This window comes from Rhineura floridana, chromosome 11, assembly GCF_030035675.1.
Source record: "Rhineura floridana isolate rRhiFlo1 chromosome 11, rRhiFlo1.hap2, whole genome shotgun sequence".
Lineage (NCBI taxonomy): Eukaryota > Metazoa > Chordata > Lepidosauria > Squamata > Rhineuridae > Rhineura > Rhineura floridana.
The window spans coordinates 38,647,435-38,662,574 of record NC_084490.1 but is presented as its reverse complement, the minus strand read 5'-3'; the positions used below and the strand labels follow the sequence as shown (position 1 = coordinate 38,662,574).

The following is a 15,140-nucleotide window of genomic DNA, read 5'->3' as shown; positions in this document are numbered from 1 at the left end:
TCCCCCTCTGAAAATAGCCCTCCCTGCAGCAATTTGGTGTTAATGTTGGGCCCATGGAGGCTTTTAAAACCCCACTTATTGTGCAGGGGGACATTTTGGGGGCAATGAGATGGATTGGGGCTTAGAGGACAGAACAAGCAAATGGGTAACAGCAATGAGGTGGGGTATGCAGGGAAGGGGGACCCTGAGGGCATTGTGCTGAAGCCTACCCCCCCCCAAAAAAGACCCCTGGAGCCAACAATGATGTTATGCTGGTAAACACTTATTCCCAATGTTTAAAATCTTTCTATCCCGTCTTTGAACAGTGTAATTATAAGGTTGACAATATCCATTTTTTTAAAAAAAACCCAGCAACAACTGAATAATAAAGTATAAAGCAAATTACCTCAGTAAACAGGAAGGCAGAAGGTGGCCTTCAGATACCCACCTAGTCCTGGGCTGTTCAGGGTTTTATACAACAACGCCAGCACTTTGAATTGTTCACTGGGTTGATGCTAATGGGCTATTGATAATTTTCATGATTTTTTTGTAAACAGCTTAGAGGTTTTTCACCATCAAGTGGTGTATACATTTTGTTAAATAAATAAATACTAATGCATGGGGTGGGGAGGTTGCAGGTTAGTGAGAGAGGCTTAACCTTTTCTCTGCCACCCGCTTTCATTGCACATTTTTTGACTGTCCCCTTCTCCTCTCCCAGCCTGGCTTTTCCCTCTGGTCTTGGACCCTGGCCAAGGGGAGGAGGTAGCACCAATCAGGTCAGTGGTTAAGCACTCTGCCTACCTGTTGATTCTCTTCCACATATTGCTTTACCCAACCCCCAACCCCCCGATACTTGTATTTGCATTACCAGGCAAACACAGGTCGGGGAAATTTGTGTTTGCCTCATAATGTGTAGTCCCAGCCAGTCTCTGCAGATACTGCAATCGACAGGATCATCTGCCCTTAAATCCTGGCTCTACAAAAGAAGTGTGTGTGTGTGTGTGTGTGAGTGTGTGAGTGTGTGTGTGTGTGAGAGAGAGAGAGAGAGAGAGAGAGAGGGGATATCCCAACTGTGACATTCTCTCTAGAACCAACCAAATATCCCCTTTTGTCCCTATGACTTCCTATAAAACCTCTGGGGCTGCACATTTAGTGCAGTTGGTATGTCAAGGATGCCTCCCTTTGATTATGTCTAATGAGCCTGCTATACAGATGGCATTCCGTGGGGGAAGAAGGTACAGCTGGCATGTTTCGGGATTTGGATTGTGGCGTTATAAATCAGGCTTGAGCAACCTGCTCGCTACTGTAGAGCTACTTTGGAGACTTCATATCAGCCAAGAGGGAGGACAGGTAATTGGTATACCTGAACAAATCATATATGAGTTCCTTAAGTGGCATAATTTTGCTCCTTGGTGGAAGAGTTGGCCATGGATGCTTGGCCAATATTGGGGAGAGGACCTGCCTCCTTCTCCTCCTCCACTACCATGACTCCAGTTAAGGTTCATCATCTCCTTATCCTTTGGGCCAGGGGTGGGGAACCCTTGCTGCCCCCCCCATGTTGTTGCACTCCAACTCCCATAAGCACTAGTCAGCAAGGCTGATAGCCAAGGATAATGGACATTATAATCCAGCAACATTTAGAGGCCGGATGCTCCCCATCTCTGCCTTACACTGTTCCTATCCTTAGTTTGAAAGTTAGGTGCTCACCGTTGTATTTTGGCCAAGAGAACTCGTTTTGATGCCCAGCCATTCTTTTGCTGGAAGAGGACAGCACTTTGCAACTACCTAGCTTGCAGAGTAGCCAAGGAACAAACCTTTTCAGATATTAATGTATTAACCATACAATTGACCATTGTATCTTACTGGAACAACTTGGTGGGATGGTAGTTGGAGGTACTGTGTTGCAGTGTATCCACTCCTATCTGGGGGGCCTTGATCAGAGAGTGGCATTGGGTGATGCCTGGTCAACCCCATGGTTTTTGAGCTGTTGGGGTCAGCAGGGTTCCAGTCTATTTAATTTATGTTTAACTTATATATGAAGCTGTTGGGAGCGGTCATTAGGGGATTTGGGGCAAGGTTATGTCAGTATGCTGATGATACCTACTTGTGTCCATTTACCAACTGAGTCAAGTGAGACTGCAGGCCCTGATGTGCTGCTTGGATGCAATGGTGGGCTGGATGTGGGCCAAACTGTTGAAGCTGAATCCTGATAAGGTGGAGGTACAGTGGGTAGGTTGTGCCTAGGTCCAGGAATTGGGTAGGTTGCCTGTTCTGGAAAGGACTACACACTCTCTGAAGGAACAGGTGTATAGTATAGGGATGCTCCTGGAGCCATCATTGTGATTGGAGGCTCAAGTGACTTCTGCGGCAAGGAGTGCCGTTTTACATCTTAGGCTGGTTCGTCAGCTATTGTTCCTGGACATGAGGTGGCTTGCTACACTCACCCATGCACTGGTAATCATGAGACTGGATTACTTTCTTGTGCTCTAGGTGGGGCTGATCCAGAAGATGCAGCTGGTGCAGGCTAGGCTTCTATTGAGGATGGTCTACTGTGAGCATATAATACTGATTCTGAAAGAACCACATGGGTTGCCAGCATGGTATTGAGCTAACTTCAAGGTTTTGGTACTGGTGTACAAAGCCTTAAACAATCTGGGACTTGGCTACTTGACAGAATACCTGTTCCTTTATAGGCCAGCACTTCTATTCAGATATGCTAAGAAAGTTCTCTTGGTGGTGCCACCTTCCTTTACGGCTTGATTGGTGGTGACATGGGGGAGAGCCTTTTTGGTGATAATCTCACAGCTTTGGAACTCCCTGCTACGTATGGTGCTGGTGCTGTTAAATTTCTGGTGCCAATTAAAGACCTGGTTGTTCACCCAGGCCTTTGCTGGAGTTTAATGCCAGATTGGTTGGTTATGTATTCCCTGTGGCTGTAAGTTACCTGCTTTTAAAATGTTGCCACTTTTTTAATATGCATGTTGAACAATTCCACTTGTATTTTAATTGTACCTCACTCTGAAATTGCTCTGCAAGGAAGAGCAGGCTAAAATGCTCACATACACACATGGACACACATGCGTGTACCTGCACACACTCGTGTGTGTGTGCACGCACACACGCACACACACATACACACCCACACTTTCCCTCTCTTGAGCCAGCAAAATGTCCATCCAGCTTTGAAGTATGGTAGTGTAAGCCAAATTGCCCTGAGCAGCAGTTACTCTGTTATGTTGTATGAGTGTGCTGGGTCTGTAGGTAGATACCAAGCCACAGGTGGTTGACTAAATACACTTAATTGGAAATATGCTTGTTCTGCCTCCAAACATATAAAGAGTTTGGAGAGAGGGGGAATTAGATAGCCTCTGAGATCATGAGTCTGAGGGGGAATAAAATTGAATTTGTTTCTTCTCACTTGTTGTCTTGTTTTCTAAGCTTTCAGCATATATTGCCAATACATTTTCCAGCTTATCCTTGTAACAACAGGTACTAAAAACATAGCCTTCTTAAAAATGAAAGCTGAGATTCTCATAGTAGTTTGCAGAGAACTGCCTTGAGGCTACATAGAGCCGGAGGGTGCTAGTGTAACCCACCTGTGATGAAGATGTTGGCAATTTGTGTTTTAATATCATCAGGAAATCAAAACAGGGATAACTGTAATTATGGATAATCACAGGTGGAAGGGCACCACCTACAATTAGAAGGATGGCTTTTGAGCAAATTACCACAGTGATAACATTCCCTGATAAGTCTGTCTCTCTGTCTCTGTCTCTGTCTCTGTCTCTGTCTCTCTCTCATTTTCTTCTTTTTTCCTTTCTTCTGCCTGCCCAGGTACTAAACCTGGTGGATTTTCTTCTGTAGATAGGATAATGGCATTTTAAAACCAGATCTGATCCTTTATGAAATTGGCAGGGTATCCTTGAAGCCTCAGTGGCCAAAACTGTTGAAAAACTCCCATTCCTGGCTACGCTCTTCAGCTATCGAGCAGCCAAGCTCTTGGGCAAAAACTAGACCCAGGCATGGGTCCAGGGCTGGATTCTTTGTTGGCTAGGAGTGGTTTATTCAGTCATCTGCTCCTGATGTGAGTTTTGCCAGTTACCAATGGACAGGAAGGCCAAAAAGGAGTTCTATGTCCTCCTGAGGGACAGATAGACAGACAGGGACAAGCAGAGGGAATCCTATGGCAAATGCATGCAAGAAGCAGCTTAAACAAACAGCTTGTCAAAGCTATTCCTGGACTGGACTGTTTCAGACTGGGGTGGGGGCTGCACTTAGGTAATTTTAGATTCTGGACTTTGTGGTGATAAGCTCCCCACCCCCTTTAGATGGTACAGTAATGTAGTATTGCTTCACTTAACATAGGGCCACATATGCATTGTCAAACAAAAGGAAAGGCATCACCCAAACAAGGGCACAGATTTGCAAATCATTTGCATAAGCTTATTTAGATGCATAGATGCAATTTATAAATTATTCCTATAGTTTAAGTTGAAATTCAGTCCATATTTTCACCATAGTGGGGAAGACTACTGAAGTGGACATGTGTGCCTGATCAGTCTGTTGTTGATGGGTAACTTGAAAGCCCCTTCTCTCTCTCTCTCTCTCTCTCTCTCTCCCCCCTCCTTATGAGTTTTTTTAAAAAATCTTCCACTTCGCTAATTGAAAGGCTGTAAATAGAGGACCCATTCAAACACAGGACCAGTGGACCTTCAAATAGAGGACTGTCCTCTGTAAAGTAGGATACATGGCCACCCTATCATTAATTTGGGGGCCCTTCTGCTCTGGATTTCTGCCTTAAAATCTTGTCCTGAGTGCCCCACTGGATTGGTGGAGGGGGCAATGTTGGATGACTGAACCAGAGAGAGGGGGGGGAGAGAGAGAGAGAACTTCCTGCACATAGACCTTCGGTGTTTGAGAGAAAGGTTCTATACTTTCTCAAGTGAAATGCTTTGTTTTATTTTAGTTTTAATTGTGTTGGTATCCCCCCCTCCAGTGTGTTTACATTTGATCATGCAATCCCACACCCAGTGAGTGCGGCACTGCCCCACTAACCTCAGTCTGCCTTTAGTCAGTCACCTGCCTTCCTTCTTACTTTCAACCAGTCCAGGAAGATGCCACAAGCTGTCAGCTTCCTCCTCCTTAGTCTCAATGTGGCTCTTACAGAACTCAGCAGGGAGGAGGCGGCTAGGGACAAAACTAGAATTAGTTGGCTCTGCCTGTCATTGGTTCTGGCTCCACCTACTATTGGGCTTTCCTGCCTTCTGCCCAGCCAGTCCCAATAAGCACCAACCACTGCTGTCCCCACCTTCAGTCCCAAGTGGTACAGTCCAGGAATAGTTTTACCATTTTACTATTTTATCCAGATGTCTGAGACACAGCTCATAATGCTCACAAGTGATGGCTGTCCTGGCAGTAAGATGATTACATATAACTTCAGCTTCCATATGAGATCTAACTGGAAGGCTGAGATGAGGCCCTCTGAGAGCCTGACGAAACTCTGCGCATGCTCCAGCAGGACTTTCTTAATCCATGGAACCCAAAGTGCCATACATGTGGTGCCCAGGCAGCCTCCCATTCAGGTGCTAACCAGACCATGACCTGCTTATCTTCAGCAAGGTGGTGGCCTTGTGTGTCTTCAGATCATACCCTGGGACAATCTTGCCTCCAGTGTACATGCAAGTCAATGACTGTGAATGGACACTAAGGCACACAGCAGTGCTCAGGTATACTTTAAACCATCTTGGTTTTTAAGCTGGCAGAGAACATTGTTGCAGAGGAAATAATGCAGCATACCACAGACAGAGTAGAGCCTTCACTATTGTGGCTCAGGCAATGATAGTTGGTATGAGAAGAGCCATGTCCTCCTAGTTCTGCCTGTGAAATGTTGGAGAGTATGCCAGTGATGGTACCTTAGAAAGCAGGAAGATGGCACTGTGCTTCAGTCTTGCAGGATAATTGAAGTGTCAACCAATACTGAAGGATACCTAAGGATTCCATTCCTATAAGAGGCACCAGCAGCCAATCACAAGGCTGGCCATTGACCTGGCTTCTCTTACTGCCCTGCTGATGCCTCAGATGGGTCAACATCAGCTAGGAAGGGTCTCAAGCTATGATGACTAAACCACTGGTACACAGACTGAATCCCATTGCTGGTTTATTTTCTTCTCTATCCTTCCTTAATGCAGGATGGGAAGGCATGTATATAAATATGTCTTCAGCATACACAGTAGTATGTACAATATTAGGGAGATGTGATAACTGGAGCTGCAGCTCTCATAGGAGATGGATGGAGTAGGAGATGCCCCCTGGGATGTGAGACCAGTGGATGGGATGGTCTGTCCACAAATTAACTGAAGAACACCCTTCTGCTGATTGAGCATAGCCAAGCAGATTCTTAGAGCTCTTGTTAATTGGGGTGGAGGGCGGGGAGGAATCACAGTGGGTATTGCACCACTCCTTCCACATGCCATGTGGCCTTTCCTCACCCTGAACATCCGTCTCTCTCTCCATGTGCACACACTTTCTCTTGGCCTTCTTCCTGACCGTCTCTTTGCTCAGTATCGATCACATACACCAGCTGATCACCCCCTGGCTATTTAGCTCTCAACAGAGCCGATTGGCTGGATAATTAATTTGCTGCTTAATTAACTCACTTTGAGATGAGATCCCCCAATCGTCTGTGGTTGCACTTGTGTCTGCTCACATAAGCTTGGAAATAATATTTCAAAGCCCTTAGCTGCCAGCAGTTAATATTTAGAGCTTTGGACGTGCCAATTCTGTGTTCATACCCTTCCTTCCTTTCCTGCCCCCACTGTCCTTCAGCACTTCTGTCTCACTCCTTCTGCCTCGGGGACATAGCCAGACTACGATACCTGAACATGCTTGTGTAAGGTTGTGCCTACATTTCTTCCTATTGCAAGTTGCAAAATGATCTGGCATTTGAAGCCCCGTAAAGTATAAGACATCCATGCCTCAAGGGGGAGGGAGTTCCTCAGTTGGGGTGTAACTATTGAGAAGGGCCTATTCATTGTCACCAAACCATACCCGCTGACAGCACAATGAAGAGGGCCTGCTCTGCTGATCTCAGGGCCCAGGTTGGCTGGTCTGTGTACATCTATGTAGGAATATGTCTGGGCTGATTAAATGAAAGGTGCCCTAAAAGATATTTGGGTCCGAAAGCATTTAGGGTTTTATATGTTCCTTACTTGACATTTTGTACTCGAGTATGGCTTTCTCAAGTACAAAATGCACATGGCACATGTTAGTTGAAAGTGGCATATGCACATTTATAAATGGTTACACTTCTCAGTAGAACACATGAATGTGGCAACTGGAAAAAGATTTAAGAATGTAAGAACTGCCTTGCTGGATCAGATCAAGGGCCATCTTCTAGTGGGCAGTTTATGGCTCGTGTGTGGTCTTCAGTGCCTTAAGTGCAGCCTGAGTGGGTGACCCACCTGCTGCTGAATTCTGCTGCCTTTGATTTTTGCTGGGGTGGAACGATTCCCCTTCCCATATGTCCTCCCCAGAAGTTAGTGTTTCTGTGAATTAGCATGTGACTGGCCCCATTGACCACCAGTGCAAGCCCCACCCACCTGTGATTCCAGCTACACTCACTGGTGTACCGCCCTCAGCCTCTCACTCACTGCTGCATGTGGCGTTGCCCTCCTCTTTTCTAGCCCATCCTTCTGTTTGCAGCAACAGCAGCCAGCCAGATGGTTTGGGAAACTTACAAGCTGGGCATGAAGGTGATGGGCACCCCATGTTATTTGTTAACCACCATCTGATACTCAGAATAGCATCTTTCCTCTGGACATAGAGTTTCATTTTAAATATCAAGACAGTAACCATCTATGGCTGCTCCTCTGGGTCTCCTCCTTCTGTGCATTCTGTGAGACAAGTGGCAGTTTTGAACACTTGTTCCCACCAGTGACATGTGCATTTTGTGCTCCTGTATTTGTATCTCAAGTACAAGGGAGCGGCTTGAAATCTTTTTAAAAAACAAACAAACAGGAGGTGCTGGTGATAGAATCTGGGGCCTCCTACATATAAGGATTGTTCTCTGCCACCCCTCCCTTACCTCTCACATGGAGATAATTGCACATACTGATTGTTCCAACAATATGTTTTTAGGTACAGAAGAGACTTGTGGGAGGAACCTAGTGTCTTAAGCTTGTTACTTAGAAGCTCTACTCATCATTATCCAGATTCATATTTTTTATATTGTGTTTCCCACATGATTCTCTTTTGTCAAATCTCCACCTTCTGGGGTTATGCATAGTCTCTCATTTTTTAAGGAAAGCACTTATCTAATCTGAATGCATACAGGGAAAAACTTAGCAGTTGGATCTGAACACAACCAAAAAGGTCAAAAGTCAGAGGCAAAAGATTCAGCTTAATATCTATACGGTGGTAGATAGGGATGGACTAATCTGGCTGTTTTGGTTTCTCTGTTTCTCATTTTTCCAAAATAAAGTTCAGTTCTCTACATTTCCACATCTGTTTTTGACTAAAAAAACAACTAATGAATATTCATAAGCATTTTAGTGCAATTTTCTCCTAAATTTATGCATTTTTGTATGCAGTTTTGCCTAGTATGGACATTTTTTCAAAGCAGTTCTCAATAATATACTAATGCATTTTCATATGTTCTCTTCACTATGTGCACTTTACTCTGCATTTTTCTGCATGTTACCATTACTTCACTGGAGAACTGCATTGCAAATTTGGAGGAGTGGAAATTTTGAAGGATGGTTGTGTTTTGGTTCGTGGATTCTTTCAGAGAGAGTCAATTTGATAGGCTTGCCTTTAAATGTGAACTGAATTGAATTTCTCCCCCTTTCCTAGTAGCAGAGCATGTACTTTGCAAACAGAAAGTTCCCAGTCTAAGCCCAGTTAAGAGATAGCTGGTGCACCATTGCTCTGGGCAGAGTAGTAGATAATAGTGGGGTAGATCAGAGAAAGGGAACCTCAGACCCTGAGGACTAAATGTAACCCTCCAATCCTTTTTATCTGGTCCTAGGGATTCTGCTGCAGGCTACACCCCTCTCCCCAGGCCACATCCCTCATCAACTCTGTTTTATATCCTCCTTGAGTGTTTTTGTTTCACAGAAATGTGTCTTTGCACTTTGATATTGCTTCTTGCTTGCCTGGATGGAGGATAGAGAGGGGTGAGTGAGTGTGTGTCAAAATAACCTACTGTGTTGAATTCTCATTTGTTGCTCCACCCACTGTTTGTTTATTATAGAGGGAAAATAAACCACTTAATCAGAAAACCCTTAAGCCACAAAAACTCTCAAAGTGCTTAATCAGAGAACTCGCAGTGCCTCTGGCCTCACCCCTACTGGCATTTGGACTCTGGAAGGTGGCCCAGAAGGGAATGTGGCCCTCCGGCTCATAAAAGTTCCCTATCCCTGGACTAGATGGACAAATTGCCTGACCATGTTCCTAACAGTGATGGCTTGGGTCGTAAGTTAAGTTAGCTGAAGGTGGTTTGTGGAAGGAACATTTCTTGTCCCTTACTCCTACCCATTGTGGCTTCCTGTTCCCCACCCCCACTGCAAGCCTCTCTGGGTGGTTTGGGCTCCCTCCTGAGTAATGGGGGACAGGGTGTGGGGGGTGCTGGGAAAGGAGGGAATTGCCTAAAATTGGGTTTGATCCTAAGATAAATTGACATAAGGAAGCTGTGGAAGGAAAGTTTCCTGTACCCCCTCCCTGTACCCCATCCACATTGTTCAGGAGGGTCCCTCAACCCTCTGGAGAGACATTTTTGGGGCCGTAGGTGGCTACCAGGGTGTGTTGGGATGCTCTGAGGAGGAGTTTGGAAACTTGCCTTCTGTGAGCGTCCTTAAATTAACATCTTATGATCCAAGTCAAACCCCCCTCCACTTCCACAAGCCAATCTTTTGATTTTAAGAGAGGATGAGTGACATGTGCTGAGTCAGTTGCCACCACTGTAGTGCCCTCCAGATTAGGGTTGCCAGGTCTCCGGTTTTCACCCGGAGACTCTGGTTTTTTGGGGTCCTCTCCAGGTCTCTGAGTAAGTCACCTTAATCTCTTTCATTTTTAAAAAAAATTAAGTTTCCAGGTGGTCTGGTTCAAACGATATAACCCAAAATGTCAGCTATGCCCCCTGGCAACTTCTGTTAATACCGACTGCTCTAATCTCTGCCCTTTCAGGTTTTTAGCCAATAAGTGAAGTCAGGGTTGTGATTGACAAGATTTGTTGACAACACCCCCCCCCGGTAATACCTAAACCCCATTTCAAGTTCTGAGAACAGTTTCCTTTTCCTGCTTCTCTCACATCAGGAATTCAATAAATATACAATGCCTTGCAAAAGTAATCAGACCGCTGACCAATGCTCTCATATTACTGAATTACAGATGGTACACAGTAATTTCGTTCTGTATGATATATTATTTTGAAATACTGAAACTCAAAATCAATTATTGTAAGGTGACATTGGTTTTATGTTGGGAAATGTTTGTAAGAAACATAAAAAACTGAAACATGTTGCTTATACAAGTGTTCAACCCCAGTGCTGTGGAAGCTCCCAGTTTACACAGATGAAAGAAATTGCCCTATCGAGGACACAGTTACCTTACCATTGGCCTCCACCTGTGAGCCATTAAAGCTGCTGTCAGATTGTCAGGATAAAACCCCCACTGTTGAAGGATTATTGGTCAGGCTGTGGATCTGAAGGAAAATGAACACCAAAGCGCATTCTACAGAAGTGAGAGATAATGTAATACAAATGCATGGATTAGGAAAATGGGACAAATTAATATCCAACTGTTTGGATATCACAGTGAGCACAGTTGGATCAAGAAGTGGAAGCTGCATCACACCACCCAGGCACTGCCAAGAAAAAGCCGTCCCTCAAAACTCAGTGCTCGAACAAGAAGGAGACTTGTGAGAGAAGTCACAGAGAGGCCAACAATCACTTTGAAGGAGCTGCAGAGTTCAGTGGCTGGGAGTGGAGTAATGGTGCACCAGTCAATCATATCAAGAGTTGTGCATAATGCTGGCCTATATGGGAGGGTGTCAAGAAAGAAGCCTTTACTCAAAAAGTACTATCTGAAAGCACATCTGAAGTTTGCCAGAAAGCATGCGAGTGCCCCAGCTGCGATGTGGAAAAAGGTTTTGTGGTCAGACGAGACCAAGATAGAACTTTCTGGCCAAAACTCAAAGTACTATGTGTGGTCCAAATCTAACACTGTCCATGCCTCAAGACACAGCATCCCTACAGTGAAATATGGTGGGGGCAGTATCATGCTGTGGGGATGCTTCTCATCAGCAGAGACTGGGCATCTTGTTAAAACTGAAGGAAGAACGGATGGAGCAAAATAGAAGAGAACCTGCTTCAGTCCACTAAAAAACTGAAGCTTGGGAGGAAATTCACGTTTCAGCAGGACAATGATCCCAAGCACAAGGCCAAAGCAACATTGGAGTGGCTCAAGAACAAAAAAGTGAATGTCCTACAGTGGCCCAAAGTCCTGATCTCAATCCCATTGAGAATCTGTGGCACTCTTTGAAAATTGTGGTCCACAAGCAATGTCCAACCAACCTGAACAACCTGGAGCGAACCTGCCAGGAAGAATGGGCCAAAATCCCTCCGACACTGTGAAAAGCTGGTACATAGTTACCCCAAAAGACTTAAAGCTGCTATTGCAGCGAAAGGTGGCTCTACCAAATATTAATGTGTGGGGGTTGAATACTTATGCAAGCAACATGTTTCAGTTTTTTATGTTCCTTACAAACATAAAACCAATGTCACCTTACAAGAATTGATTTTGAGTTTCAGTGTTTCAAAATAAAATACACAGAATGAAATCACAATGTACCATTTAATTCAGTAATATGAGAGCATTGGTCAGGGGTCTGATCACTTTTGCAAGGCACTGTATAGCTTTCAGCAGCATAAAGAGTACTTTCTCTGTACAGGATTGGGACTTGCTTATGAATAAACATGCATAGGATTGCACTACAACAGAAGATCACAGCAGGATCTTGGTAGGCATAAAAGTGTACATGCAGTTTTTATTACTTGCAAAAATGGCACATTATACATTTTATCTTTCAAATGATTTTTGAACAGAAGTTTTAGAAAGTGTACATGTTGCAGTGTTATACTTCTCTAATTAAGGAGTCAAACAAGTTTAAATTTTACTGGACTGTTGAAGAGGGCTGTTCATTTGTTTTATTCATAACCTGTTTTGAAACCCTTTCTAATATGAAACCTTTCTGGGAGTAAAGCTGCAACGCTAATTCCACATAGCTGGGCGCTAACCCCACTGAATTCAGTAGGACTTACTTTTGAGGAGACATGGTTAGGATTGTGCTGAAAATCCATGGTACTTTTGAGTGAACATAGAAAAGGATTGTGTTGTAAATCTTTCTCTCCCCTCTGATCCTTTTTTTAAAAAGCAGTTAGGCAGGGTTTGCTTAGGTGTCACTACTTTTATTTGGCAGAAAACAAATATTTTTCTAAAAAAATGTTCTGTAATGACCAACTGGTTTTGACAATAAACTATTATATGAGGTGAATATATTTTTACATCTCCAGTGTGTGCATATGGAATATTTCCAATAACCCTGTGAGGTAGGATTGGAAACCAAGGCAGCTCACAACAAGAAATAAAGCCATTTAAAACCCAATAGCCATAAAATAGTTTCAAAACAGCTGAATGTGTGATTCTGAATATATATATATATATATATATTATAGATAAGTACATCTAGATGTAGTTCTCAATGTCACCACTTCCAGTTCTATCCGCATATCCTTGGAGACAGTTTTGAGAAATATAGCAAGGGAGGAGAACTTTGGTGGTGGTTGGAGAACATTCTGGGGTTGTAAGCAACAAACAAATCATCTCACTTGGAACTAGCAACATGCTTGGCCTGAGACTTTCATATAGAAAAGTGGGACCAGGGAACAATCCCTTTAGGAAGCCTATGTCGCACAAACACCACTATTAAAGGCAGAGGAACCATCTCCTCAATTGCATCTGCTCCAAAAATTTGAGAAACAAATGAGCTTGGGGAAGGGAAATTATGTCTAATGACAGAACACACACACGTGGGGTAAAGGGGAATGCCAAGCAGGGCCTATTTGCTGCCTGTTGTGGAACAGCAAATGGTTCCCAAACCCTCTACAAGTCAAGGTGGCCAAGTTGTTATGGCATCTAGGACAGAAATCTGGGGCTTAATAAATCATGCTTAATGAAATCTCAGGGTTTGGGATACTTCTGACCTGGCAACCCTAGTTGTGGGTGAGTTCGGAGTAGCAGCAGGTTGTCCACATGCTGTAGAGAGCAAGAAATGGGAGCTGTGGTGTTGGCAAGGGAAAAGCAGCAGGGTTTGAATTAAATCCTGTGGAGGCACCACCTCTACAACCTCAATTTGCTGTCAGCCAGTCACAACCCAACGTCCCATCCGCTTGCCTTCTTACAACCAACCAGTTAAAGGATGTCCCTGCCTGTCACTGGCTCTGGCTGCATCTACTGTTGGTGTCCCTGCCTTCCGCCCTGCCAATTCCAATGGGCAACAGCCACCACTGATTAAAACTGGTCACCATGCTTCCACCCACTAAGACAGGGAACCTTTCTTTTCCTTTCAAGGGCCACATTATCTCAGGGATAATCTGTCGGAGCCCAGCAGTGAGCAGGGCCACAGTCAGAGGCGATTGGGTGCCTCTTTCTCTTTCTGCCACCCCCTTTTCTTTCTTAATCCTCCACCCCTTTCCCCCCTTTCCCCGCCCTGTCAAATGGCATGGAACTAGGCCAAGTTCTCCATGAAATCAGGTCAGGATCTGCATGCAGCCCTCAGGCCATAGACTGGTCCACCCCCATCCTTAGAGACCATTTATTTGCTCTGTGGTTTGCTCATTATTACATCTTCAGCTGCAGTCATTTCTAATGCCCTAGGCACTACTGAACACACCGTGGGGAGGGCTTTGTCTGTACAACCTTTAGCCTCAAAAAAACCAATATATTTCCATGGACAGGTAACCTGTGGCCTTACAGATGTTACTGGACTCCATTTCCCATCAGCCCCAGCCAGCACTGCCAACAGTCAGGGATGATGAGGGAAGTTGCAGTCCAACAGCAACGGTAAGGTCACAGGTTCCCAATCCTTGATTAAGTTTTAGATTGAAAGGGTGGGGGGAATCTTCTCTATCTATACCCTGGCTGTGAGCATGTTAAAGCAGTTACAGTGTATGTAGGGGTGACCTCTACACTGAGGTCTCTTGAGAACAGGCATTCTGGATGAAACTCAAATGCATGACCCTCTCAGCTCTTGACAACTGCTCTAAGGTACTGTGGGTGATGAATCTTTCTTAACCACAGAAGTTACAATGTTTGTGGCGAAACTGTAAGTTGATGACACAGGCAGAATCCAAGAATAGGTGTGTGCTAGGGTTGCCAATTGTCTTGATTTTGTCTAGATGGTCCAAATAAAAAAATCACCAATACTCATTGGTTCATTAGTAAGTTCCATCCTCACCCTATTTCAAAACTCAAGGAAATGACTGGAATTATTAAGGTCCATACAGAAAAGAAAATAGACAAGGACTGAACTGTGGATTTTAAAAAAGCACTCTAAGAAAAGCTCACACACTCAGTTTGTAATCTGTTTGCCTGGACTGGCTTCAGGTTTAAGCCTGAACAAAGTGCCATCTTGTTGCCTCCCCTGACATCAATGTCTCCATGACATCAGTCCCCCTCCTGACATCAACAGCCCCTCTCCATGGACTAACTGGTAATGGCACCACCCCAATTTGTAGACAACTGTGAGTCACCTGCTATTTTAAATTTCCCACAATACTGCAAAACACCATCAGTCAGGGTCATTGTGGGAAATTTCAAATATCAGCTGATTTGCAACTACTTAGCAGCAGGAAAAATGAAGCCAGGTGAAACACTATTGGTTCCTTGTGCCACCTGACCTTTGCTGAGCTGTGATGCTGCCCTCTGCCCATCAGAAATGGTGGCACTGAAGTGCAACAGAGGGGCAGCACTTCCCTCTTATGATAAGCACCTAGGGTAGCTCATAGAGCAGGGGTGGGAAACTTTTTTCAATCTAAGTGCCACATTTGCTCAAGAGCAACCTTCCAGGAGACACATGCTAGTGCTGGGCTAAAGCTGAGCCACAT

At 44.5% G+C, this 15,140-nt stretch overlaps 1 protein-coding gene across 3 annotated transcripts in view; it reads left to right on the top strand.

Moving 5' to 3' along the window:
• Positions 1 to 15,140, top strand: part of LRRC4B (leucine rich repeat containing 4B) — a 133,786-nt gene that overhangs the window by 48,123 nt on the left and 70,523 nt on the right. Inside the window, exon 1 of one of the 3 annotated variants that reach the window (XM_061588838.1) lies at positions 1,166 to 1,329. The exons of the other annotated variants lie outside the window; for them this stretch is intronic. The gene's annotated coding sequence lies outside the window, so the exon portion shown is untranslated. Of the gene's footprint in view, positions 1 to 1,165; positions 1,330 to 15,140 lie in introns of those variants that run through there. 3 annotated transcript variants of the gene reach the window in all.